Consider the following 19,978-nt stretch of genomic DNA (forward strand, 5'->3'; position numbering starts at 1 on the left):
ACAAGTCGGCCGTGGGCAGCGAATTCTGGCAGAGACGCCACCGTTTTTTTAGTTTAGATGGAACATTAATACCCCACAACTGTTTCCACTTTCAGCTCCTCTGCAGTTGTATTAGACGGACCCTCCATGTTCTCCAACCAGTTTTCTCTCTCAATTTTTGTACTAACCAACATCTTGTGAGCTGAACTTAATGAGTACCTTCCCCTCCTATTAGCATCCCAGGCCTAGAAATCATCTATATGTCTTGAGTAGAGGGGTATTTTTAAGATTGCTTCAGCATCAAATGCCATAAAAGTTGTTCTGACTAGTTCCTCCCGCCAAGATGCCGAGGTGGCATCAATTAAATCCGATACTCGCCTAGGAGGATTCAAAACCAGAGATGTCAAAGGCCTCTTAAATCCCACTCGTGGGATCCAATTATGCTCCCAGATGCTTGTATTCTCACTCGTACCAATCCTCTTAGTAATACCCTGTAACACCCCGGGTGTCATGCTACAGTAAACTCCTGTTAATAATGCCACGTCATCATAATTAAATTTTGCTAATCTTTACTTTGTTCCAAACCGACCTTAAATTCAAATTTGGAAAGACAATTCAAATTATAATTTATAAAACCGTAAATTTAAAATGTTCATCGGGTTGGAAATATTCACTGCGTAATTGTCATGCTTCAAACAAACATTTTTGAAGATGTTTAAAATGCCCATGGACTTTAAACAGTGGACCAACGACACCTTTTTTAGCCCATTTAAATACAATCATAATTTAAATTAACTCCAGTTGCCCCAAACATTTTGTGCAGCCCCAAGGTATAGTGCTTGAATTATGTGCAAATTTACATGGTCAACACAAGTCATTTGTTAGCAGAACTTTAATAAAAATAGGAGCTAACAAATAGAAAAGAAAATAAGTAAAAAAAAAGAGAAATACAAATTAGAAAAGAATAAAAGTAAAATAGGAGAAGCCTCTATGCACCTTGGCCCAGCCGCTACAGAGTCAAGCCCAGCCCAACACTGCTCCATCCCCCACCTAACGCTCTCTCTCCTGTGCGTGTCGTGCATCCCCGTCGCCATGGCGCGGATGCTCGACGCGTGCTGCTACAGGGAATCGAGGAGAGGATAAGAAGGCCACCAGGAACCCTCGACGAACCCTAGCTCCCTTCGTTTCCCCCCTCGCGCCTTCTCCACCAAATCGAGCCGCGCCCGAGACCATAGTCGCCGCCGTCTTCGTCGATCCCGCGGCCACCGGCCTCCTCTCACCGTGCCAAGGCGTCCAGGAGCCCCGCCATCGTCATCTCCTTCCTCTCCGCCGCTGGTTTGTCATCAGGGCGCCATCAAGCTCGCCATCACCGGTCTTCTCCGTCGTAGCCGTCACAACCTCGCCGTCGATTCGCCCAGCTCCGGTCCACCTCCGGCCTCCCCGACCGGAACTCCGAGCTCGCGGTGAGCTCCTCCCCCTTATCCTCCTTTTTCGCCTTTGATTTGGACGCCGTAGGCCGCCGTCATCGTCGTGCCCGAATTCCCGTGTACGCGTACATGCGTGCAACTGTTGATCTGCTTCCCTGCGCTGCTGCTGCTTCTCGCCTTCTATTGCTGCTGTTCGCTCGCTGCCGCCCCGTGCCCGCCCTACTGCTGCAACCCGCCTGCCTGCGCCCCTGCAGCCGCCGCTCGCGGTCGAGCCCGCCGGTGCCATGCCCACCGCGGTTGCTGGCCCTGGTCACGGCATGGCCGACGACGCCGTGCGCTACTGCTGCTCTTGCGATGCAGTTGCTCGCTGCTTGTTTCTGCTATTGCTGCGCCTAATCGTTGCCGATGCTGCTTATGCTACGCTGCTTTGCTACTACTGCTGCCGCTAGAACCGCTGCCTACTGCCATGGCCGCTGTGGCCTTGTGCCCGTGCGTGCTAGTGTGTGCGCTTGTGTGGCCGGCTGGCCCAATTAGTTTAGGACTAATTGCCTTTTATTTAGGGATTAATTAGTGGCTAGATTAGTCTATGTACGGATGACATGTAGGCCCCCATTAATTTAGTTAGATGTTTTATTAACACATGTGACAATGACATGTGGGCCACACCTGCCCCTTTTGACTAGTCAAATTGACTCGGTCAATTCGGATTAATTAAATATAATAATTCCAAATTCTCGAATATTGATAAAACTTTGAAAAATCTTATAAAATAAATCATAACTCGGATGAAAAAACTTTGTACATGAAAGTTGCTGAGAACGACGAGACGAATCCGAATACGCAGTCCGTTTGTCCGCCACACATCCCTAGCATAGCAAACACGCAACTTCCCCCTCCAGTTCATCTGTCCGAAAACGCGAAATACCGGGAATAATTTCCCGGATGTTTCCCCCTTCGCCGGTATCACCTTCCACCGCGTTAGGGAACACCTAACACCGCTCATTGTCTTGTCATGCATCTTCATGCATATGTTTGCATTATATTTATTGTTTCTTCCCCCTCTTCTCTCGCTAGACACCGAGACCGACGCCGCTGCTACCCAGTACGACTATGGTGTTGACGACCCTCCTTCTCGGCTGAGCTTCCAGGCAAGCCCCCTCCCCCCCTTGATCACCAGATATCGCCTATTCCTTCTCTATACTGCTTGCATTAGAGTAGTGTAGCATGTTACTGCTTTCGGTTAATCATATTCTGATGCATAGCCTGTCGTTTGTTGCTACAGTTGTTACCCTTACCTGCTATCCTACTGCTTAGTATAAGATGCTAGTGTTCCATCAGTGGCCCTACATTCTTGTCCGTCTGCCATGCTATACTATCGGGCCGTGATCACTAGGGAGGTGATCATGGGTTTATACTATATACTTTATATACATGACACATGTGGTGACTAAACTCGGGTCCGCTTGTTGTGTACCCGCAAGTGATTCTGATGAGGGGGCTGAAAGGACAGGTGGCTCCATCCCGGTAGAGGTGGGCCTGGGTTCCTGACGGCCCCCGACTGTTACTTTGTGGCGGAGCGACAGGGCGGGTTGAGACCACCTAGGAGAGAGGTGGGCCTGGCCTTGGTCGGCATCCGCGGATACTTAAAAATAACACGCTTAACGAGTTCTTGGTATTTGATCTGAGTCTGGCCATTTGGTCTATACGCACTAACCAACTACGTGGGAAAGTTATGGGCACTCGACGTCGTGGTATCAGCCGAAGCCTTCGTGACGTCAGTGACTGAGCGGCGCGCGCCGGATTGGAACGTAAGCCTGCTCTTGTATTAAGGGGGCTAGTTCTGCTTCCGGCCGCGTACGCAACGTGCAGGTGTGCAATGGGCGATGGCCCCAGACCCCTGCGCGCATAGGATTTAGACCGGCGTGCTGACCTCTCTGTTTTTTTGAGGGGTCAAAGACAGTAGGAAAGGATCCTACTGACACATATATTTCATTACTTACGTCAAGGTGTTAACTTTACATGGTTACAATATGGGTGGTCAGTATATTAGTAGAGGTGTGTAGGCACCTCAGAGGTGGGGGGGTGTGGTGTTGGGTTGCAAAAAAAAAGTTACAAGTTGGTTACAAGGAAAGTAGAGATAAGCTGGACTAAGGGGGGCTTGACCCTATGGCGTAGTAGGTCAAGATCTATTCGTAATCTAGCCCTCCAAGAACTAAAGGTGGGGGGAATTCTTTGGAAGATTATCCCATTGCGTTCTTTCCAAATGCTCCAAGCAGATAGCCTGAAGATCTCCATGAATAACGACAAATGCCAACGAAGTTTTCCCCCTGGAGAAGTTGCAATCTGTTTCCATTGTCGGGCCAGGAGATACCAAGCGCAGTCCAGCATCGTTGGCTAAAAGGGCAATTGAAGAAAAGGTGTTCCACGGTTTCCTCCTCATTGCTGTCACAAAGTGCACATTGTATGCTATTTCCGACGTTGTAGTGTCTTCTTTTCAGCATGTTTCTTGTGTTGACTCTATCTGCTAGGAGCAGCCATGCAAACACTTTGATTTTGGTCGTGCATTTGGAATCCCATATCCAGGAGAAGGCCGGATCGGCCAAGACGTTTCTGAAGAAGAATTTATAGTATCTGGCCGAGGTATATTTGGCTCCCCAGGAATAGGTCCAATGGTCAAGTGCGTTGTTGTCAGGGATTGTGTCTACAGTTTGTGCTTGCAATTGTTGCAACTCTTGTCGTGCCTGTGGTGTCAGAGGCAGATGGAAGCCAGTGTGGAGGTTGGTGATCGCCAAGAACTCTGCAACCGAGGCATCTTCCAGTTTGGTGAATGAAAAAGCCCGTGGGAAAGCTTCCTCATTCAGCTGCGCAGTCCAGAGATCTTTCCAAAACAACACGGTGTCACCCTTACCAATTTGATCCGTAGTGATTCCACGGTAGAGATCGCTCAGGTTCATGACATCTTTCCACCAGAAAGACCCGCAAGCATCTGTGGCATGGGGTACCTTGTTGTTGTAGTACGTATTCCAAATCAGATGTACCCAGGGAATGTCATGCTTGTTGTAAAAGCTGTGTAGGAACTTGAGGAGGAGAGCTGTGTTCTGGGTTTTGATATCGAGAATCCCTAGGCCTCCGTTCTTTTTTGGGCGGCAAACAAGATTCCATGCAGCGAGGGAGTTGGCTTTTCCCCTTGGTCCGTTTTCTTGCGCCACAGGCAGCGTCTTCTGATTTTGTCAAGGTGTTCAATCAACTTGGGAGGGAACTTTAGCGTACACATCGGGTATATCATCATGGATGTAATGAGCGAGTTGAGGAGCGTCAGTTTAGAACCATGATCCAGCATGCATAGGGAGGAGGATAATCTGCGTTCAGTTCGCTCCACCAGTGGCATCAGATCCGTCACGCTTGGTTTGGTGGTACCCATTGGCAATCCAAGGTACGTGAATGGCATTTTACCTACAGTGCATTCCCATAGATGAGCAAGTTGGTTGACCATGTCGTCATCTACATTGATTGGTATGAGCAGAGATTTTTGGAAGTTGAGTTTGAGGCCAATGGAATCAGCATAGTCTAGTAACAGTTGTTTCATGAATTTGATTTGCTCTTGACATGCAGGCATCAGCAGGATGGTATCATCGGCGTATTGGATCACAGGGTAATCAGATTGTTGGTTGGATGGGATTGGAAGACGGATCTTGTGATGTCTATAAGCATCATTGATTGCAGCTTGTAGGAGGTCAGCAACCAGGACAAAAATTAGGGGAGAAAGTGGGTCTCCCTGTCAGACTCCGCATCCGCAGTGAAACTGTCGGCCCGGGACACCATTTAAAAGGACCGAGGAGGTGCCAGACTCAAATATGCTCTTGATCCAGCTCAGCCATTTATCATCGAATCCCATTTGTTTCATGATAGCAAGCATGGCAGAGTGGTCAATGGTGTCAAACGCCTTTGCGAAATCGAGCTTGAGCAGAATGGTGGGTGCACCTGATTGCTTGCATTGGAATATATACTCAAAGGCCCAAGCGAGACAGTCTTGTATGGTACGGGTGCGGAGAAAGCCGTATTGGTTTTTGTGTACAATTTTGAGCACGATTACCTGCAGCCTATTGGCCAATATCTTTGTTATGATTTTCAGGCAGCAGTTGAGGAGCGTTATCGGTCTAAAGTCATTGGGTGTCTCAGGGGAGCTAATCTTAGGGATGAGGGTGATGTATCCTGAGTTAATGCTGGTGAGGTTTAAATTGCCAGTATAAAATTCCTCACAAAGTCTGTAGAAGTCCTGTTTGATGATATGCCAGCAAGATTTCAAGAAATGCCCATTGAATCCGTCGGGGCCAGGTGCTCGGTCATTGGGCATGGTTCTCACAACCTCATCGATCTCTTTGTGTGTAAAGGGGATGGATAAGGTATGGAGCCCTTCAATTCGCTTGATGATGTTGGGTAGGTTAAATTTCATTTCATGTGGCGACGATTCACCCAATCTCTGCTTGTAGGTGGTGAACAGCAGTGCTTCCTTGGACGTGTGGTCACTGACAGTTTGCCCATCGGGTGTTTTCAATGTGGCTATGGAGTTTTGTCTGTACCTTTCAGTGGCAAGCGCATGAAATAGCTTAGTATTTTCAGATCCAAACTTGATATATCGGATGGTGCACCTCTTCTTCCAGTATTGGTTCTGAAATTGTAGCAGTTTGAGTAGGTGCGCTTTAAGAATGCGTCGGAAATTGATCTCCGGGCGGGATAGGGGTCGTTGATCTTCCAACCCATCAAGCAGAAGGAGGGTCTGGTTGCAGTTCTGGATGAGTATAGACAGTTTGGAAATGTATTTGCTCCAGGCTTTGAGGTCATATCTAAGGTTCTTCATTTTTTTGCAAATGGCAGCAGCAGCGTTGGTGGCATAGCACTGTTTGTTCCAGGATGTAGCCACAACTTGGAGGAAGTTGGAGTGGTTAGTCCAGTAGTTTTCAAATCAAAAGATCTTGCTTTTGGGTATGCTTGTTTCAATGTGAACCACACAGGGTGTGTGATCAGAGATTGGTTTCCCCAAAGTAGTAACTATGGTGTTTGGGAAGGATTGGGTCCAGTGGCAAGATCAGAAGAACCAATCAAGTTGTTCGAGGAGCGGATCATCCTGCATATTGCTCCAGGTGTAAGAACGACCTTTGAGAGGTATTTCAATTAGTGCTTGCGCCCGAATAATGTCATTAAACATTAAGATGTCATTTGGATCACCTCCAGCCTTATTTCTATTTTCAGAAGAGCGTATAAAGTTGTAATCCCCTACGAGCAGCCAATCTTCAGAGTCTGGTATATCCAGCTCATATAGCCAGTCAGTGAAAAGAAGGCAATCATTGCCTTGGCAAGGCCCATATATGTTATATAATGACCAAACATTGCCAGAAACTTTGGAGGTAAGGGAAACCCCAAGGGCGTGAATTTCAGAATAACAGATGGATCCATCAAGTGCAGAGCCATTCCAGATGGTAATAATTCCCCCAGAAGCTCCCCGTGAGGGAACAAAAGCAAATTGATCGAAACATTCGGGGCAGAAGGTTTTAAGGAAAGCCAAATCAAAATGCATGCGCTTAGTTTCTTGCAGGCATATTACATCACACCCGCCGATATCGATAGCATTTCTAATAGCTAGGAGCTTGTCAGCCGAATTTATTCCTCTAACGTTCCAGACCAAAACGTTCCACTGCTTCTTGAGGGGCATGGAGCTGGGTCTTTAAGTGGAGGACGAGGTCGAGTTCTCCTGGACAGCCATAAGGTTATCTTCGGAGAGCTCAGTCGCCGGGACGCCGCATTTGACAGTGCCAATCATCTGGAGCATGGGGATAGGTGTTGGGGGAGGCACTGAACTCTGCGTAGCAGAGGTGGTGGTGCTCAGATTGGGGGCCTCGGGCACCTGACGCTGCTTAACCTTACTCTTGGTGGACCTTCCATCATCCATTGACGGGGCTTTGAAGCCATCATATTTATTGGAGCGAGTGCTGCGATGCAGAGTGGATTCATCAACCACGACAGGTTTCTTCTTCCTGTCCTTGCGCATCAGGTCCTCAGACAAAGCTATGGAGTCAGAAGAAGTGTCATCAGAGAGTGAATACATGGTCGACCCAGAATCTTCAGAGTTGCTAGCAGCAGTGTGGACCGGCTCGAGGATAGTCAGCAGTGATGGTGGAGTGATGCTGGCAGGCACTGAATTTTTGTTAGGAGAGGGTTGAGGCACCAGGACGGGGAGAACACCGGGCGATGCAACAGTAGACCCACTGGGTAGATCATTCATATCAACAGCAGAAACCTGAACTTCTTGGCTGTGAACCTCAGCAATCTGAATTTCATGGTTCTGAACTTCAGAAGTGTTTGTCTCAAACTCCAGAACCGCAGTACTCTGTGTCGCCGTGTTCTGAATAGCAGCAGTTTGGGCTTCAGGGGACTCAGAGATGTCCTGAATGACAACATTGGACTGCCTGGAAGAATGTGGAGCAATATTGGTATTGGGGAGTTGCAGGATACAAAGCTCTTCCGTCCTGATGGAAATTTGGAGCTCTAGCTGCTCATGCTGGTTCCGTATGCCATAGCCATTGCGCCAAGGTCCAAATGTTGCCAGGATGGGGCGAATGGCAGCTGTGAGGAAGGTGTTGAGCTGCAAACGGCGAGCAGGGTTGGCCAGCAGAAAATTCATCACCTCATTTCCTTGTGCAGACAAACTGAACTGAATCCCAGTGTTATGGACTTGGACAGACAGGGAAATGTTTTCAGCCGTATGGTCTTGTACTGCTTCCATGGCATTAAGAGGGTCGAAAACCTCATGTTTCTCAAAAACAATCAGAGCCAAGTTAGTGTGATTGCTGCTGGAGTCGTCAGAGACCGTGATGGAGTCATTCCAGGCTTGGGCAGGATTATCAGAGATATTGTTCTCAGGAACAATGCCATCCTGGACAGTCAGGCCCTGCGCCGCCAGCCATGATTGGAAGTTCATCAGGTATGGTGGCAGTTGAGGCTGCGGGGCAGGAGGGGCCGGCCACTTACCCCATCCAGCATCAATCTGAACCTCTTCAGACTCGGAATCACCCTCATTGCTGTCTGGCTGATCCATTGCAGGTGGCGCCCCATTCTGCGCAAACCAGTTATGCACTTGCTGCTGGTAGAGCTGCTCTGCAGTCATCTCAGGGCCGAACAGGGGATGTGGATCACCATTGGGGGGCGGAGGTTCTTCTCCAGCAGGAGGGACTTCTGGTAGATGTGCATTCCAATCGTTGCTGCGGAGGATAGTAACTTGAACGGTCCAACAATCATAGGCCCCTCCTAACTGACGAACAACAAAGCTCTTAGGGACCAGTCTCATGTGAATCAACTGGACGTGAACCATCACATATCTGCGGTCTTGCCTTGGATTATACCACGAAATCAGTCCACCAAAACCCCCAACAGATTTGTTGATGTAAAACTCTGTCTGATAGTCATATGGAAATCCAAAGTACAGCAACCAAACTTGTGGACCAAAAGTGGTGGTGTGCCTATTGAGTGCAGCATTGTGTGGTACAAAAGTGATCAGAAGGTCTTCCTCTTCAAGCTCTAAAGGAGTAGCTACAGCCGTATCTCTCGCAAAGGAGTCAACAAATCCGAAGATGCCAATGCCAAAAGGATGATAGCTTGTCTCTGTGGTGAATAACTGAGATTCATGCAGCATACCTTCAACCGCATCCCAGATGGCCTGGCGACGATGCAGAGGAAGAGTGGCTAGCCTCCGCAATGGCGAGGAAGTCATGATTCAGCGGCGGGAATGGAGAGACCACCATGCCACTGCGGACTACCCTGTTAGCAGGTCCAGGTTCGACCGCCCAGCCCGGAGGCAGGAAGGGGACGGGGTTCAGAGGGTAGTTCGCCATTGTTGCGGCTTGGAGAGCAACGACGGAGGAGGGCGGTGGAGTGACAGCGATAGGCTGGGGAGGTGGTGAAGCCGAGGCGGAAGGCGGACCATGAGGGGTAGGAATGGAAACCTTTTGGCGCTTGGGAATCCACTGCCATCTTTGAGCCCTGCGGCGCGATAGGCAAGATGATGACATGTGTCCATAGTGGCCGCAGCTCTCGCATCGGACAGTGGTGCGTTTTTTCCTGGATTGGAGTGGTTTGTGTATGGAATTGGTAGGTATACTCGATCCGGGAGTGGTCAGGGAAAGAGCAGGTGTAATTGATTCGATTGGACTTGCTAGTTTTTGGGGGCAAGCAATTGCCTTATGGTCAGGAGCCGAGCACTGAATGCAAATGAGTCTCGCTGGGTAAGAAATCTTTGGGTGCCCCCATTGTAAGCATTTCACACAGAGCACGACCCAATTAGAGGCGAGTGTGGCAATCTCTTCTCCTGAATAATGGGCTTGGGCCAGATCCGCCTTGTGTTTATTCTTGAGGACGGGAGGCCAACTGGAATGTGCGGGAGCATATTTGTAAGCAGAACTCAGAAAACACTGCGGAGGGGAAGGATATGGTATATCAATCAAGCATTTAAAACCTCCCAAAATGAGGTAGTTGGCCATTTGTGTATCCTCCAATGTCTCCTGGTGCAAATAAAAATCCACCAAAGAATGGGCCGTATTAATGAGTGGCAATAATGGCTGATTAGCCGTGTCGGCCGCCCCAGATTGGTCCGAATTTGGGTGGGAATTTTGAAATTCCTGTGGGGCCAGAATCATGTTGTTCATCCGAGAATTATCCGAAATCACCAAGGAAGTAGAGGCTTCAGCATGATTCGCATTGGAAAAATGCATGTGACTGAGAGGAGCAATATGAAACTTGCTGAGCTCACGCTCAGAGGCCCGATCAAAAGTATCATTTTTATGAAGAAAACCCAAATTAGATTTGACCGCCAAGGGTCTCCGAGAGGAAAGATCTGTTAGTTCTTCATCAGCATGCCAATGGTGATCAGTAGAGAACCGAGAGAAACGCCCATTGAAAAGATGAAAATGGCAGATAAAATCAGGCCAAATTCTGTCCTTGAGACCATAGATGAAGTGACCCACATTATTGCTGGCAACGGAGAACCGAAATGATCGAGAGCTCAATTGAACAACCTTGAAACCAGAGCTGATGCCACCAATACAACACTGGAGAGCAATACCAACTGAATCTGTGGAAAGACGAAGGATGCCGACGAAAACGAGACCACCAAAAAGAACTCCTTGGTGTCCCGGGAGGGGGAAAAGTGAACCGTGGAACCAAACCTGCGCCTCACCTGATCGGCCAGGGCCAAGCCCGGCGCAAAATCCCAGTGTAGTAGCCCTTCCATCATGGAGAAAGCTAGAGATCGCCATGGAGGATCGTGGAGGGGGACAATGGGAGGAGAGGTGGGAGGTTGGGGCTGACCTCTCTGTTGAGCCTAGGTGGGGCTGCGACGTGTTGATCTTACGAGGCCGGGCATGACCCAGGAAAGTGTGTCCGGCCAAATGGGATCGAGCGTGTTGGGTTATGTGGTGCACCCCTGCAGGGAAGTTTATCTATTCGAATAGTCGTGTCCCTCGGTAAAAGGACGACCCGGAGTTGTACCATGACCTTATGACAACTAGAACCGGATACTTAATTAAACACACCCTTCCAAGTGCCAGATATAACCCGGTGATCGCTCTCTAACAGGGCGACGAGGAGGGGATCGCCGGGTAGGATTATGCTATACGATGCTACTTGGTGAACTTACCATCTACTCTCTTCTACATGCTGCAAGATGGAGGTGGCCTGAAGCGTAGTCTTCGACAGGATTAGCTACCCCCTCTTATTCTGGCATTCTGCAGTTCAGTCCACCGATATGGCCCTTTACACATATACCCATGCATATGTAGTGTAGCTCCTTGCTTGCGAGTACTTTGGATGAGTACTCACGGTTGCTTTTCTCCCTCTTTCCCCCCTTTCCCTCCTACCTGGTTGTCGCAACCAGATGCCGGAGCCCAGGAGCCAGACGCCACAGAACGACGACGACTCCTACTACACTGGAGGTGCCTACTACTACGTTCAGGCCGCTGATGACGACCAGGAGTAGTTTAGGAGGATCCCAGGCAGGAGGCCTGCGCCTCTTTCGATCTGTATCCTAGTTTGTGCTAGCCATCTTATGGCACCTTGTTTAACTTTATGTCTGTACTCAGATATTGTTTCTTCCGCTGACTCGTCTATGATCGAGCACTTGTATTCGAGCCCTCGAGGCCCCTGGCTTGTATTATGATGCTTGTATGACTTATTTATTTTTAGAGTTGTGTTGTGATATCTTCCCGTGAGTCCCTGATCTTGATCGTACACGTTTGCGTGTATGATTGAATCGGGGGCGTCACAAGTTGGTATCAGAGCCAACTGCCTGTAGGAATCCCCCTTCCACACTCCTTGGCCGAAGTCGAGTCTAGACTTTACAAAACTTTTACTAACATGGCTGTGCGGCCCATGGGCCCACGTCGCCATTGGGTGGTACTAGGATCTTTTATTCCTCGTCTATACTCTGGGATTCTAATCTCTCTTCTATTCGGGTTAAATGATTTTCTAAAAATCTAACTTTAGGTTCTCGAAAACACTTTCTCCCGGAGAGCCCCTTCAGTCCAGATGATCGCCGCTGCACCAGAAGATTTCGAAGTTACTCTCCGATACTCTTTTGAGACTTTGTGCCCGTTGCTTTTGCAATTCCCTACCACTGTTATATCATTATGGATAACTACATACACTTGCCTTTTCAATCCCATGGATCTTGTTATTACAAGATACCCTGAAAATTCTCTCTATTGTTCCGAGAATACTTTGTGCCTACTGCCTTGCAGTTCATTACCCACATGAACACCCCTACGGATAATTCCTCGCACATACCGAGTATCCGCCCATCCCCGGTTGTTTATGTGTTTCACTAAGGTCTTCGAAATAATATTCGATCTTCCGAAAATCCTTAGCAGCTTATTGCTCTTGAAATTCTTGCTTGCTTGCATTATGGTTAATCCCATAAGTATAGTAATCTTATTGGCAGCCTTTGTCACTATCATTTTGAGTCCATTGATTCAAAATATTGCGAATGCTCGCAATCCTCAATCAGATCCTAGAATTCATCCTTTCGGCTCAGACGTCATTTTAAACATGAGCTGGATCTCGACCAATCAAATTGTCATCAATTTTACCCCTAAGCTTACTCAACCTATCCATCCTTAATCAGAGCGTTTGCTTCTGATCCCTTGAATTTGAAATTATAATTCCTTTGCATTGAGCTTTGAGTTAGTCAGTTGTTTCTATAATCTGATATCCTTGCATTCTTTCTTCCTCTGGTTGAGTACTGATGCTCACATCAGATCCCTTGTGGACCACCAGACCCTTTGTCGGATTTTATCTGACAATGTCCTTCATATTAAATAAGCTTGTGAGCTTTTCCTCGGATACATAATGCCTTTGGTAAATTGTATCCTCTGCTTTACCATGCTCTACTTTCGAGCTTGTATTATTTACTCCGAAGTTTGTGGTATATGTTCCTAAGATGCCCTGATGGGTTGAACCTACGCCTTCCCTAATCCGTGTGAACCCGAAAGATTTCATGGGTCATACTTATCTAGTATTGCATCAGGTAAAAACTTTCAACAACTAATGTCATTTTCGAAATACGAGAGGTGAATGAAAGGTTATGCGTTGAACAAGTGGGAGTCGACCTTGAACCCTGTGTTCATGCCCATGGACACGATGTATACCTTATCATGGAAGCTTCTCTTGAAATAATTATCCCCTTGTTATAAGTTCATCTTGTATCTGTGGATGTGGTTCCGACCATGTTTCTCCTTGATTCCATTTCTCGTGCAAGTTTGAGCACTTGTCTTATGCAGAGCAATACCCTAGTCCAACCTCTACTTTGATCTGTCGTCGAGTATTACCCCCCTAGTATCTCGAGGATATCAACCGATTGCACTACATCTTATGCATTTCTGATGAAGTAGTACCTTTCGCCGTCATAGTCACTCCACGAGTTCTGGGTTGTCGTCAATCGAGAACACCGATTAGTGAATCGAATCACCCCTGTGATTCAGTACTCCTAGTACTTTGTGGTTGAGAAGTTTAATACTCCATCACGTCATTCCTAGCCTGATCGGCTATATCATTTTGTGCTAAATTTTAACTGTGCTACCTGGTCCTTATTCCCGGAGCACAACTTTCGACGATGAGCTAAGCTTACGTCGATCTTCCTCATCATATCATTTCGCCTTGAACATCGAGCTTAATTTTGAGTTTGTGTCGTACCCTTGGTTCCAATAACCTTTCGCTTCACCATTCCTTTGACTTGATGTCATTGCCAATCGATTACATCTTGAAATCTCTCGACAAATGTGTCGTGATCATCATCAACATCCCGAGGTCTTCCAAGATATCTATCGAATTCTTGATGAGAAATACCATCCCTTGCCCTCGATGATTTGTGTTATCATCGACCACTTTATTGCCTTCTGTTCAACACAAACTTGTCCGTGTTTTGTGTTATACTTTGAGTTCCTTGCTATCCAGCAATTGTTCTTCCTTACCTTGGAGTATTACCATCTTTTATGTCAGGAATGTCGTGAGAATTTCACCACCTCTTGAGAATTCTTGATACAAGTGATACTTTTCACCATCGCCATTCCTTCTTGGTCCCCGTGTTGTTTAATACCGAAATGCCGACAAATGGACTATGATGGGTGAATTCAAAACTTCTAGCAACCCTATTGCTTGTATGTTACGAATGCTAGTTTCTTTCTTCATGTGTTGATTATTGACTCATCATCCAAACATAGATCGTGCTACCTAATCCAGATTTCCGGGTGCACCCGTCTATCATTGTTAAATTGTGTATGTTTTTCTCGAGCATACATCATTATATCATTTGGCCTGACAAATGTTATCTCCTTGTTCACCTAACTGTGGAGATCCATCTTTTGGAAATCTCAATGAGTTGTCGCTAAGTTCATCAGCCACCTCCTCATCCTCTCCTTGGTTTAATGATGAACTCTGATTTTGGAACTTGCTTCCATGGTTCATTTCCCGAGAATCTTATGATGTCTTCTCGTCAATTTGTGTTGCACCTTTTTTTTCTCAGGCATACTGAGTCTGAGGTATCCTGACACCAATCAGATCTGAATCTTGGTCAGATATGATGGTTGGAACATTCTTCCAAGAGTTATAACACTGGTCTTTTATGACCCGGTAAGGTGATGGCATGCCCAGCACACCTGGCCGGATGACCTGCTGTTATAGTTTCCTTATTAGCAAGGTTAGCCATTCTTCCATAAGAAGATGGTAAGACTTATTCTATGAGTTGTTCCTCGTGGATCCTTCGTGTATCCAAAGTTTGACCTTTGCCTGAAGACCATGTCAATGCTATCTCGAAGCATGACTGTGGTACTCCGATTTTCAACAAGAACATTTGAAGCCCAATGCTAAGTGTTTCCTGCTCAATTATCCAAACATCGTTGTATGGGTAATGTCATGAAATTTCTCTCCTCTTTTCCTAAAGGGTTTTCTACGCTATATCCTGTCATGGATATCATGCTCTGTTTGTCCTTGGGAAGGTATACCCCCTGAGATTTGTGTTTAAGCACATTTTCCTTTCCATTGTTCTGTTTAATATGAAGATCACCTTTTCCTTTCCATTGTTTTGTTTAACCTTTCTGGTGATCTATATGATCTAAGCAGTAATGTTCTTATGCTTATGTAAACACCTTGGTGTACAACCGTGTCAGTAAGACCCTGTTGCTTTTGTTGATAGCATTACGGTAACCACCGATGGACGAGAACTTTACCTATTGGTCCGCCTCGTTCAACGAGCAGGAAAATGGTTCTCTTTGTCCCTCGCCCTTGGTACCGACGTTGTTGGCGACATAACTGGCAGGATAATTTCTGGCATGCCCTACTTACATGATCGTGCAAGACGTCATCGCCCTTCGTACTTTTAAACCACATGGTGGGCCCATATCCCACAGTTCCACACGATCGAAACCTGACTCTCCTGTACATCCCTGGTTTCCAAAGTTATTCTCGTTGCTTTGAACCCCTTTCACGCCCAGTTTCAGGCATCGAACATTTGCCTGCCCGCGCGAAACTTACCATGATACCTCCTTAGTTTGCTCTCGATATTTTCTTAAGTTTCAATTCGAGAGTTACTTCCCGCCACCTTACCCGATGTTATCGACAAGATAGTCAACCTTGCAGAGGTCCGCACTCTCGGGATACCCACCCCTTATTCTTTTGTAAGTACGATGGAGTTCCCGAAGAAAGGATGCCGACTTCATCATGATGACCTGAAGCAGAGAATTGAAGACATCAACGTAATGGATCGACCTCTTCGAGAAGAGAAACCAAGACCGAGAACACTCGCTAGAATTTCGTAGCCCTAACCATCCCCCTTGGCTCCACCTCTTAAATCTCGGGACGAGATTTCTTGTAGTGGAGGAGATTTGTAACACCCCGGGTGTCACGCTACAGTAAACTCCTGTTAATAGTGCCACGTCATCATAATTAAATTTTGCTAATCTTTACTTTGTTCCAAACCGACCTTAAATTCAAATTTGGAAAGACAATTCAAATTATAATTTATAAAACCGTAAATTTAAAATGTTCATCGGGTTGGAAATATTCACTGCGTAATTGTCATGCTTCAAACAAACATTTTTGAAGATGTTTAAAATGCCCATGGACTTTAAACAGTGGACCAACGACACCTTTTTTTAGCCCATTTAAATACAATCATAATTTAAATTAACTCCAGTTGCCCCAAACATTTTGTGCAGCCCCAAGGTATAGTGCTTGAATTATGTGCAAATTTACATGGTCAACACAAGTCATTTGTTAACAGAACTTTAATAAAAATAGGAGCTAACAAATAGAAAAGAAAATAAGTAAAAAAAAGAGAAATACAAATTAGAAAAGAATAAAAGTAAAATAGGAGAAGCCTCTATGCACCTTGGCCCAGCCGCTACAGAGTCAAGCCCAGCCCAACACTGCTCCATCCCCTACCTAACGCTCTCTCTCCTGTGCGTGTCGTGCATCCCCGTCGCCATGGCGCGGATGCTCGACGCGTGCTGCTACAGGGAATCGAGGAGAGGATAAGAAGGCCACCAGGAACCCTCGACGAACCCTAGCTCCCATTGTTTCCCCCCTCGTGCCTTCTCCACCAAATTGAGCCGCGCCCGAGACCATAGTCGCCGCCGTCTTCATCGATCCCGCGGCCACCGGCCTCCTCTCACCGCGCCAAGGCGTCCAGGAGCCCCGCCATCGTCATCTCCTTCCTCTCCGCCGCTGGTTTGTCGTCAGGGCGCCATCAAGCTCGTCATCACCGGTCTTCTCTGTCGCAGCCGTCACAACCTCGCCGTCGATTCGCCCAGCTCCGGTCCACCTCCGGCCTCCCCGACCGGAACTCCGAGCTCGCGGTGAGCTCCTCCCCCTTATCCTCCTTTTTCGCCTTCGATTTGGACGCTGTAGGCCGCCGTCATCGTCGTGCCCGAATTCCCGCGTACGCGTACATGCGTGCAACTGTTGATCTACTTCCCTGCGCTGCTGCTTCTCGCCTTCTACTGCTGTTGTTCGCTCGCTGCCGCCCCGTGCCCGCCCTACTGCTGCAACCCGCCTGCCTACGCCCCTGCAGCCGCCGCTCGCGGTCGAGCCCGCCGGTGCCATGCCCACCGCGGTTGCTGGCCCTGGTCACGGCATGGCCGACGACGCCGTGCGCTGCTACTGCTCTTGCGATGCAGTTGCTCGCTGCTTGTTTCTGCTATTGCTGCGCCTAATTGCTGCCGATGCTGCTTATGCTACGCTGCTTTGCTACTACTGCTGCCGCTAGAACCACTGCCTACTGCCATGGCCGCCGTGGCCTTGTGCCCGTGCGTGCTAGTGTGTGCGCTTGTGTGGCCGGCTGGCCCAATTAGTTTAGGACTAATTGCCTTTTATTTAGGGATTAATTAGTGGCTAGATTAGTCTATGTACGGATGACATGTAGGCCCCCATTAATTTAGTTAGATGTTTTATTAACACATGTGACAATGACATGTGGGCCACACCTGCCCCTTTTGACTAGTCAAATTGACTCGGTCAATTTGGATTAATTAAATATAATAATTCCAAATTCTCGAATATTGATAAAACTTTGAAAAATCTTATAAAATAAATCGTAACTCGGATGAAAAAACTTTGTACATAAAAGTTGCTCAGAACGACGAGACGAATCCGAATACGCAGTTCGTTCATCCGCCACACATCCCTAGCATAGCAAACACGCAACTTCCCCCCTCCAGTTCATCTGTCCGAAAACGCGAAATACCGGGAATACTTTCCCGGATGTTTCCCCCTTCGCCGGTATCACCTTCCACCGCGTTAGGGAACACCTAACACCGCTCATTGTCTTGTCATGCATATGTTTGCATTATATTTATTGTTTCTTCCCCCTCTTCTCTCGCTAGACACCGAGACCGACGCCGCTGCTACCCAGTACGACTATGGTGTTGACGACCCTCCTTCTCGGCTGAGCTTCCAGGCAAGCCCCCCCCCCTTGATCACCAGATCGCCTATTCCTTCTCTATACTGCTTGCATTAGAGTAGTGTAGCATGTTACTGCTTTTGGTTAATCCTATTCTGATGCATAGCCTGTCATTTGTTGCTACAGTTGTTACCCTTACCTGCTATCCTACTGCTTAGTATAGGATGCTAGTGTTCCATCAGTGGCCCTACATTCTTGTCCGTCTGCCATGCTATACTATCGGGCCGTGATCACCAGGGATGTGATCACGGGTATATACTATATACTTTATATACATGACACATGTGGTGACTAAAGTCGGGTCAGCTTGTTGAGTACCCACAAGTGATTCTAATGAGGGGGCTGAAAGGACAGGTGGCTCCATCCCGGTAGAGGTGGGCCTGGGTTCCTGACGGCCCCCGATTGTTACTTTGTGGCGGAGCGACAGGGCGGGTTGAGACCACCTAGGAGAGAGGTGGGCCTGGCCCTGGTCGGCGTCCGCAGATACTTAAAAATAACACGCTTAACGGGTTCTTGGTATTTGATCTGAGTCTGGCCATTTGGTCTATACGCACTAACCAACTACGTGGGAAAGTTATGGGCACTCGACGTCATGGTATCAGCCGAAGCCTTCGTGACTTCAGCGACTGAGTGGCGCGTGCCGGATTGGAACGTAAGCCTGCTCTTGTATTAAGGGGGCTAGTTCTGCTTCCGGCCACGTACGCAACGTGCAGGTGTGCAATGGGCAATGGGCCCAGACCCCTGCGCACATAGGATTTAGACCGGCGTGCTGACCTCTCTGTTGAGCCTAGGTGGGGCTGCGACGTGTTGATCTTACGAGGCCGGGCATGACCCAGGAAAGTTTGTCCGGCCAAATGGGATCGAGCGTGTTGGGTTATGTGATGCACCCATGCAGGGAAGTTTATCTATTCGAATAGCCGTGTCCCTCGGTAAAAGGACGACCCGGAGTTGTACCTTGACCTTATGCCAACTAGAACCGGATACTTAATAAAACACACCCTTCCAAGTGCCAGATATAACCCGGTGATCGCTCTCTAACAGGGCGACGAGGAGGGGATCGCTGGGTAGGATTATGCTATACGATGCTACTTGGTGAACTTACCATCTACTCTCTTCTACATGCTGCAAGATGGAGGTGGCCTGAAGCGTAGTCTTCGACAGGATTAGCTACCCCCCTCTTATTCTGGCATTCTGCAGTTCAGTCCACCGATATGGCCCTTTACACATATACCCATGCATATGTAGTGTAGCTCCTTGCTTGCGAGTACTTTGGATGAGTACTCACGGTTGCTTTCTCCCTCTTTTCCCCCTTTCCCTTCTACCTGGTTGTCGCAACCAGATGCCGGAGCCCAGGAGCCAGACGCCACAGAACGACGACGACTCCTACTACACTGGAGGTGCCTACTACTACGTTCAGGCCACTGATGACGACCAGGAGTAGTTTAGGAGGATCCCAGGCAGGAGGCCTGCGCCTCTTTCGATCTGTATCCCAGTTTGTGCTAGCCATCTTATGACACCTTGTTTAACTTTATGTCTGTACTCAGATATTGTTGCTTCCGCTGACTCATCTATGATCGAGCACTTGTATTCGAGCCCTCGAGGCCCCTGGCTTGTATTATGATGCTTGTATGACTTATTTATTTTTAGAGTTGTGTTGTGATATCTTCCCGTGAGTCCCTGATCTTGATCGTACACGTTTGCGTGTATGATTAGTGTACGATTGAATCGGGGGCGTCACATACCCTGAGTCAAAATGTTTCTTCCATCAACGACTGCTCTCCATACTTGTGAAGGGTGGGAGCCGAGTTCTGCTCCAAGAAAATCAGTAGAGGGAAAATAAATTGCTTTCAAGATTCTTGCACTCAGCATGTTGGGCTCTTGAATCAGTCTCCATGCTTGCTTGCGAGAAGGGACAAATTAAATAATTCCATATCCCTAAAACCGAGACCGCCAAGATACTTTGGTTGTGTACACACATCTCACGAGACCCAACTTGGTTTCCTCCTCCCTCTCTTGCTCCCCCACCAGAACTGACGAACGATCGATGTTATGCTTTCACAAACTCCTCTAGGAAGCC

General features: G+C 47.7%; 1 long non-coding RNA gene across 1 annotated transcript; it reads left to right on the top strand.

Annotated features, from left to right (window-relative positions):
• The first annotated feature begins 52 nt into the window (after window positions 1–52).
• On the top strand, window positions 53–19,547 carry LOC141041628 (uncharacterized). The gene is made up of 5 exons (XR_012202388.1): window positions 53–1,442; window positions 2,481–2,554; window positions 11,329–16,798; window positions 17,825–17,898; window positions 19,241–19,547. It is a non-coding gene; the product is annotated as an uncharacterized lncRNA (long non-coding RNA).
• The last annotated feature ends 431 nt before the right edge of the window (window positions 19,548–19,978 follow it).

This window comes from Aegilops tauschii, chromosome 2, assembly GCF_002575655.3.
Source record: "Aegilops tauschii subsp. strangulata cultivar AL8/78 chromosome 2, Aet v6.0, whole genome shotgun sequence".
NCBI lineage: Eukaryota > Viridiplantae > Streptophyta > Magnoliopsida > Poales > Poaceae > Aegilops > Aegilops tauschii.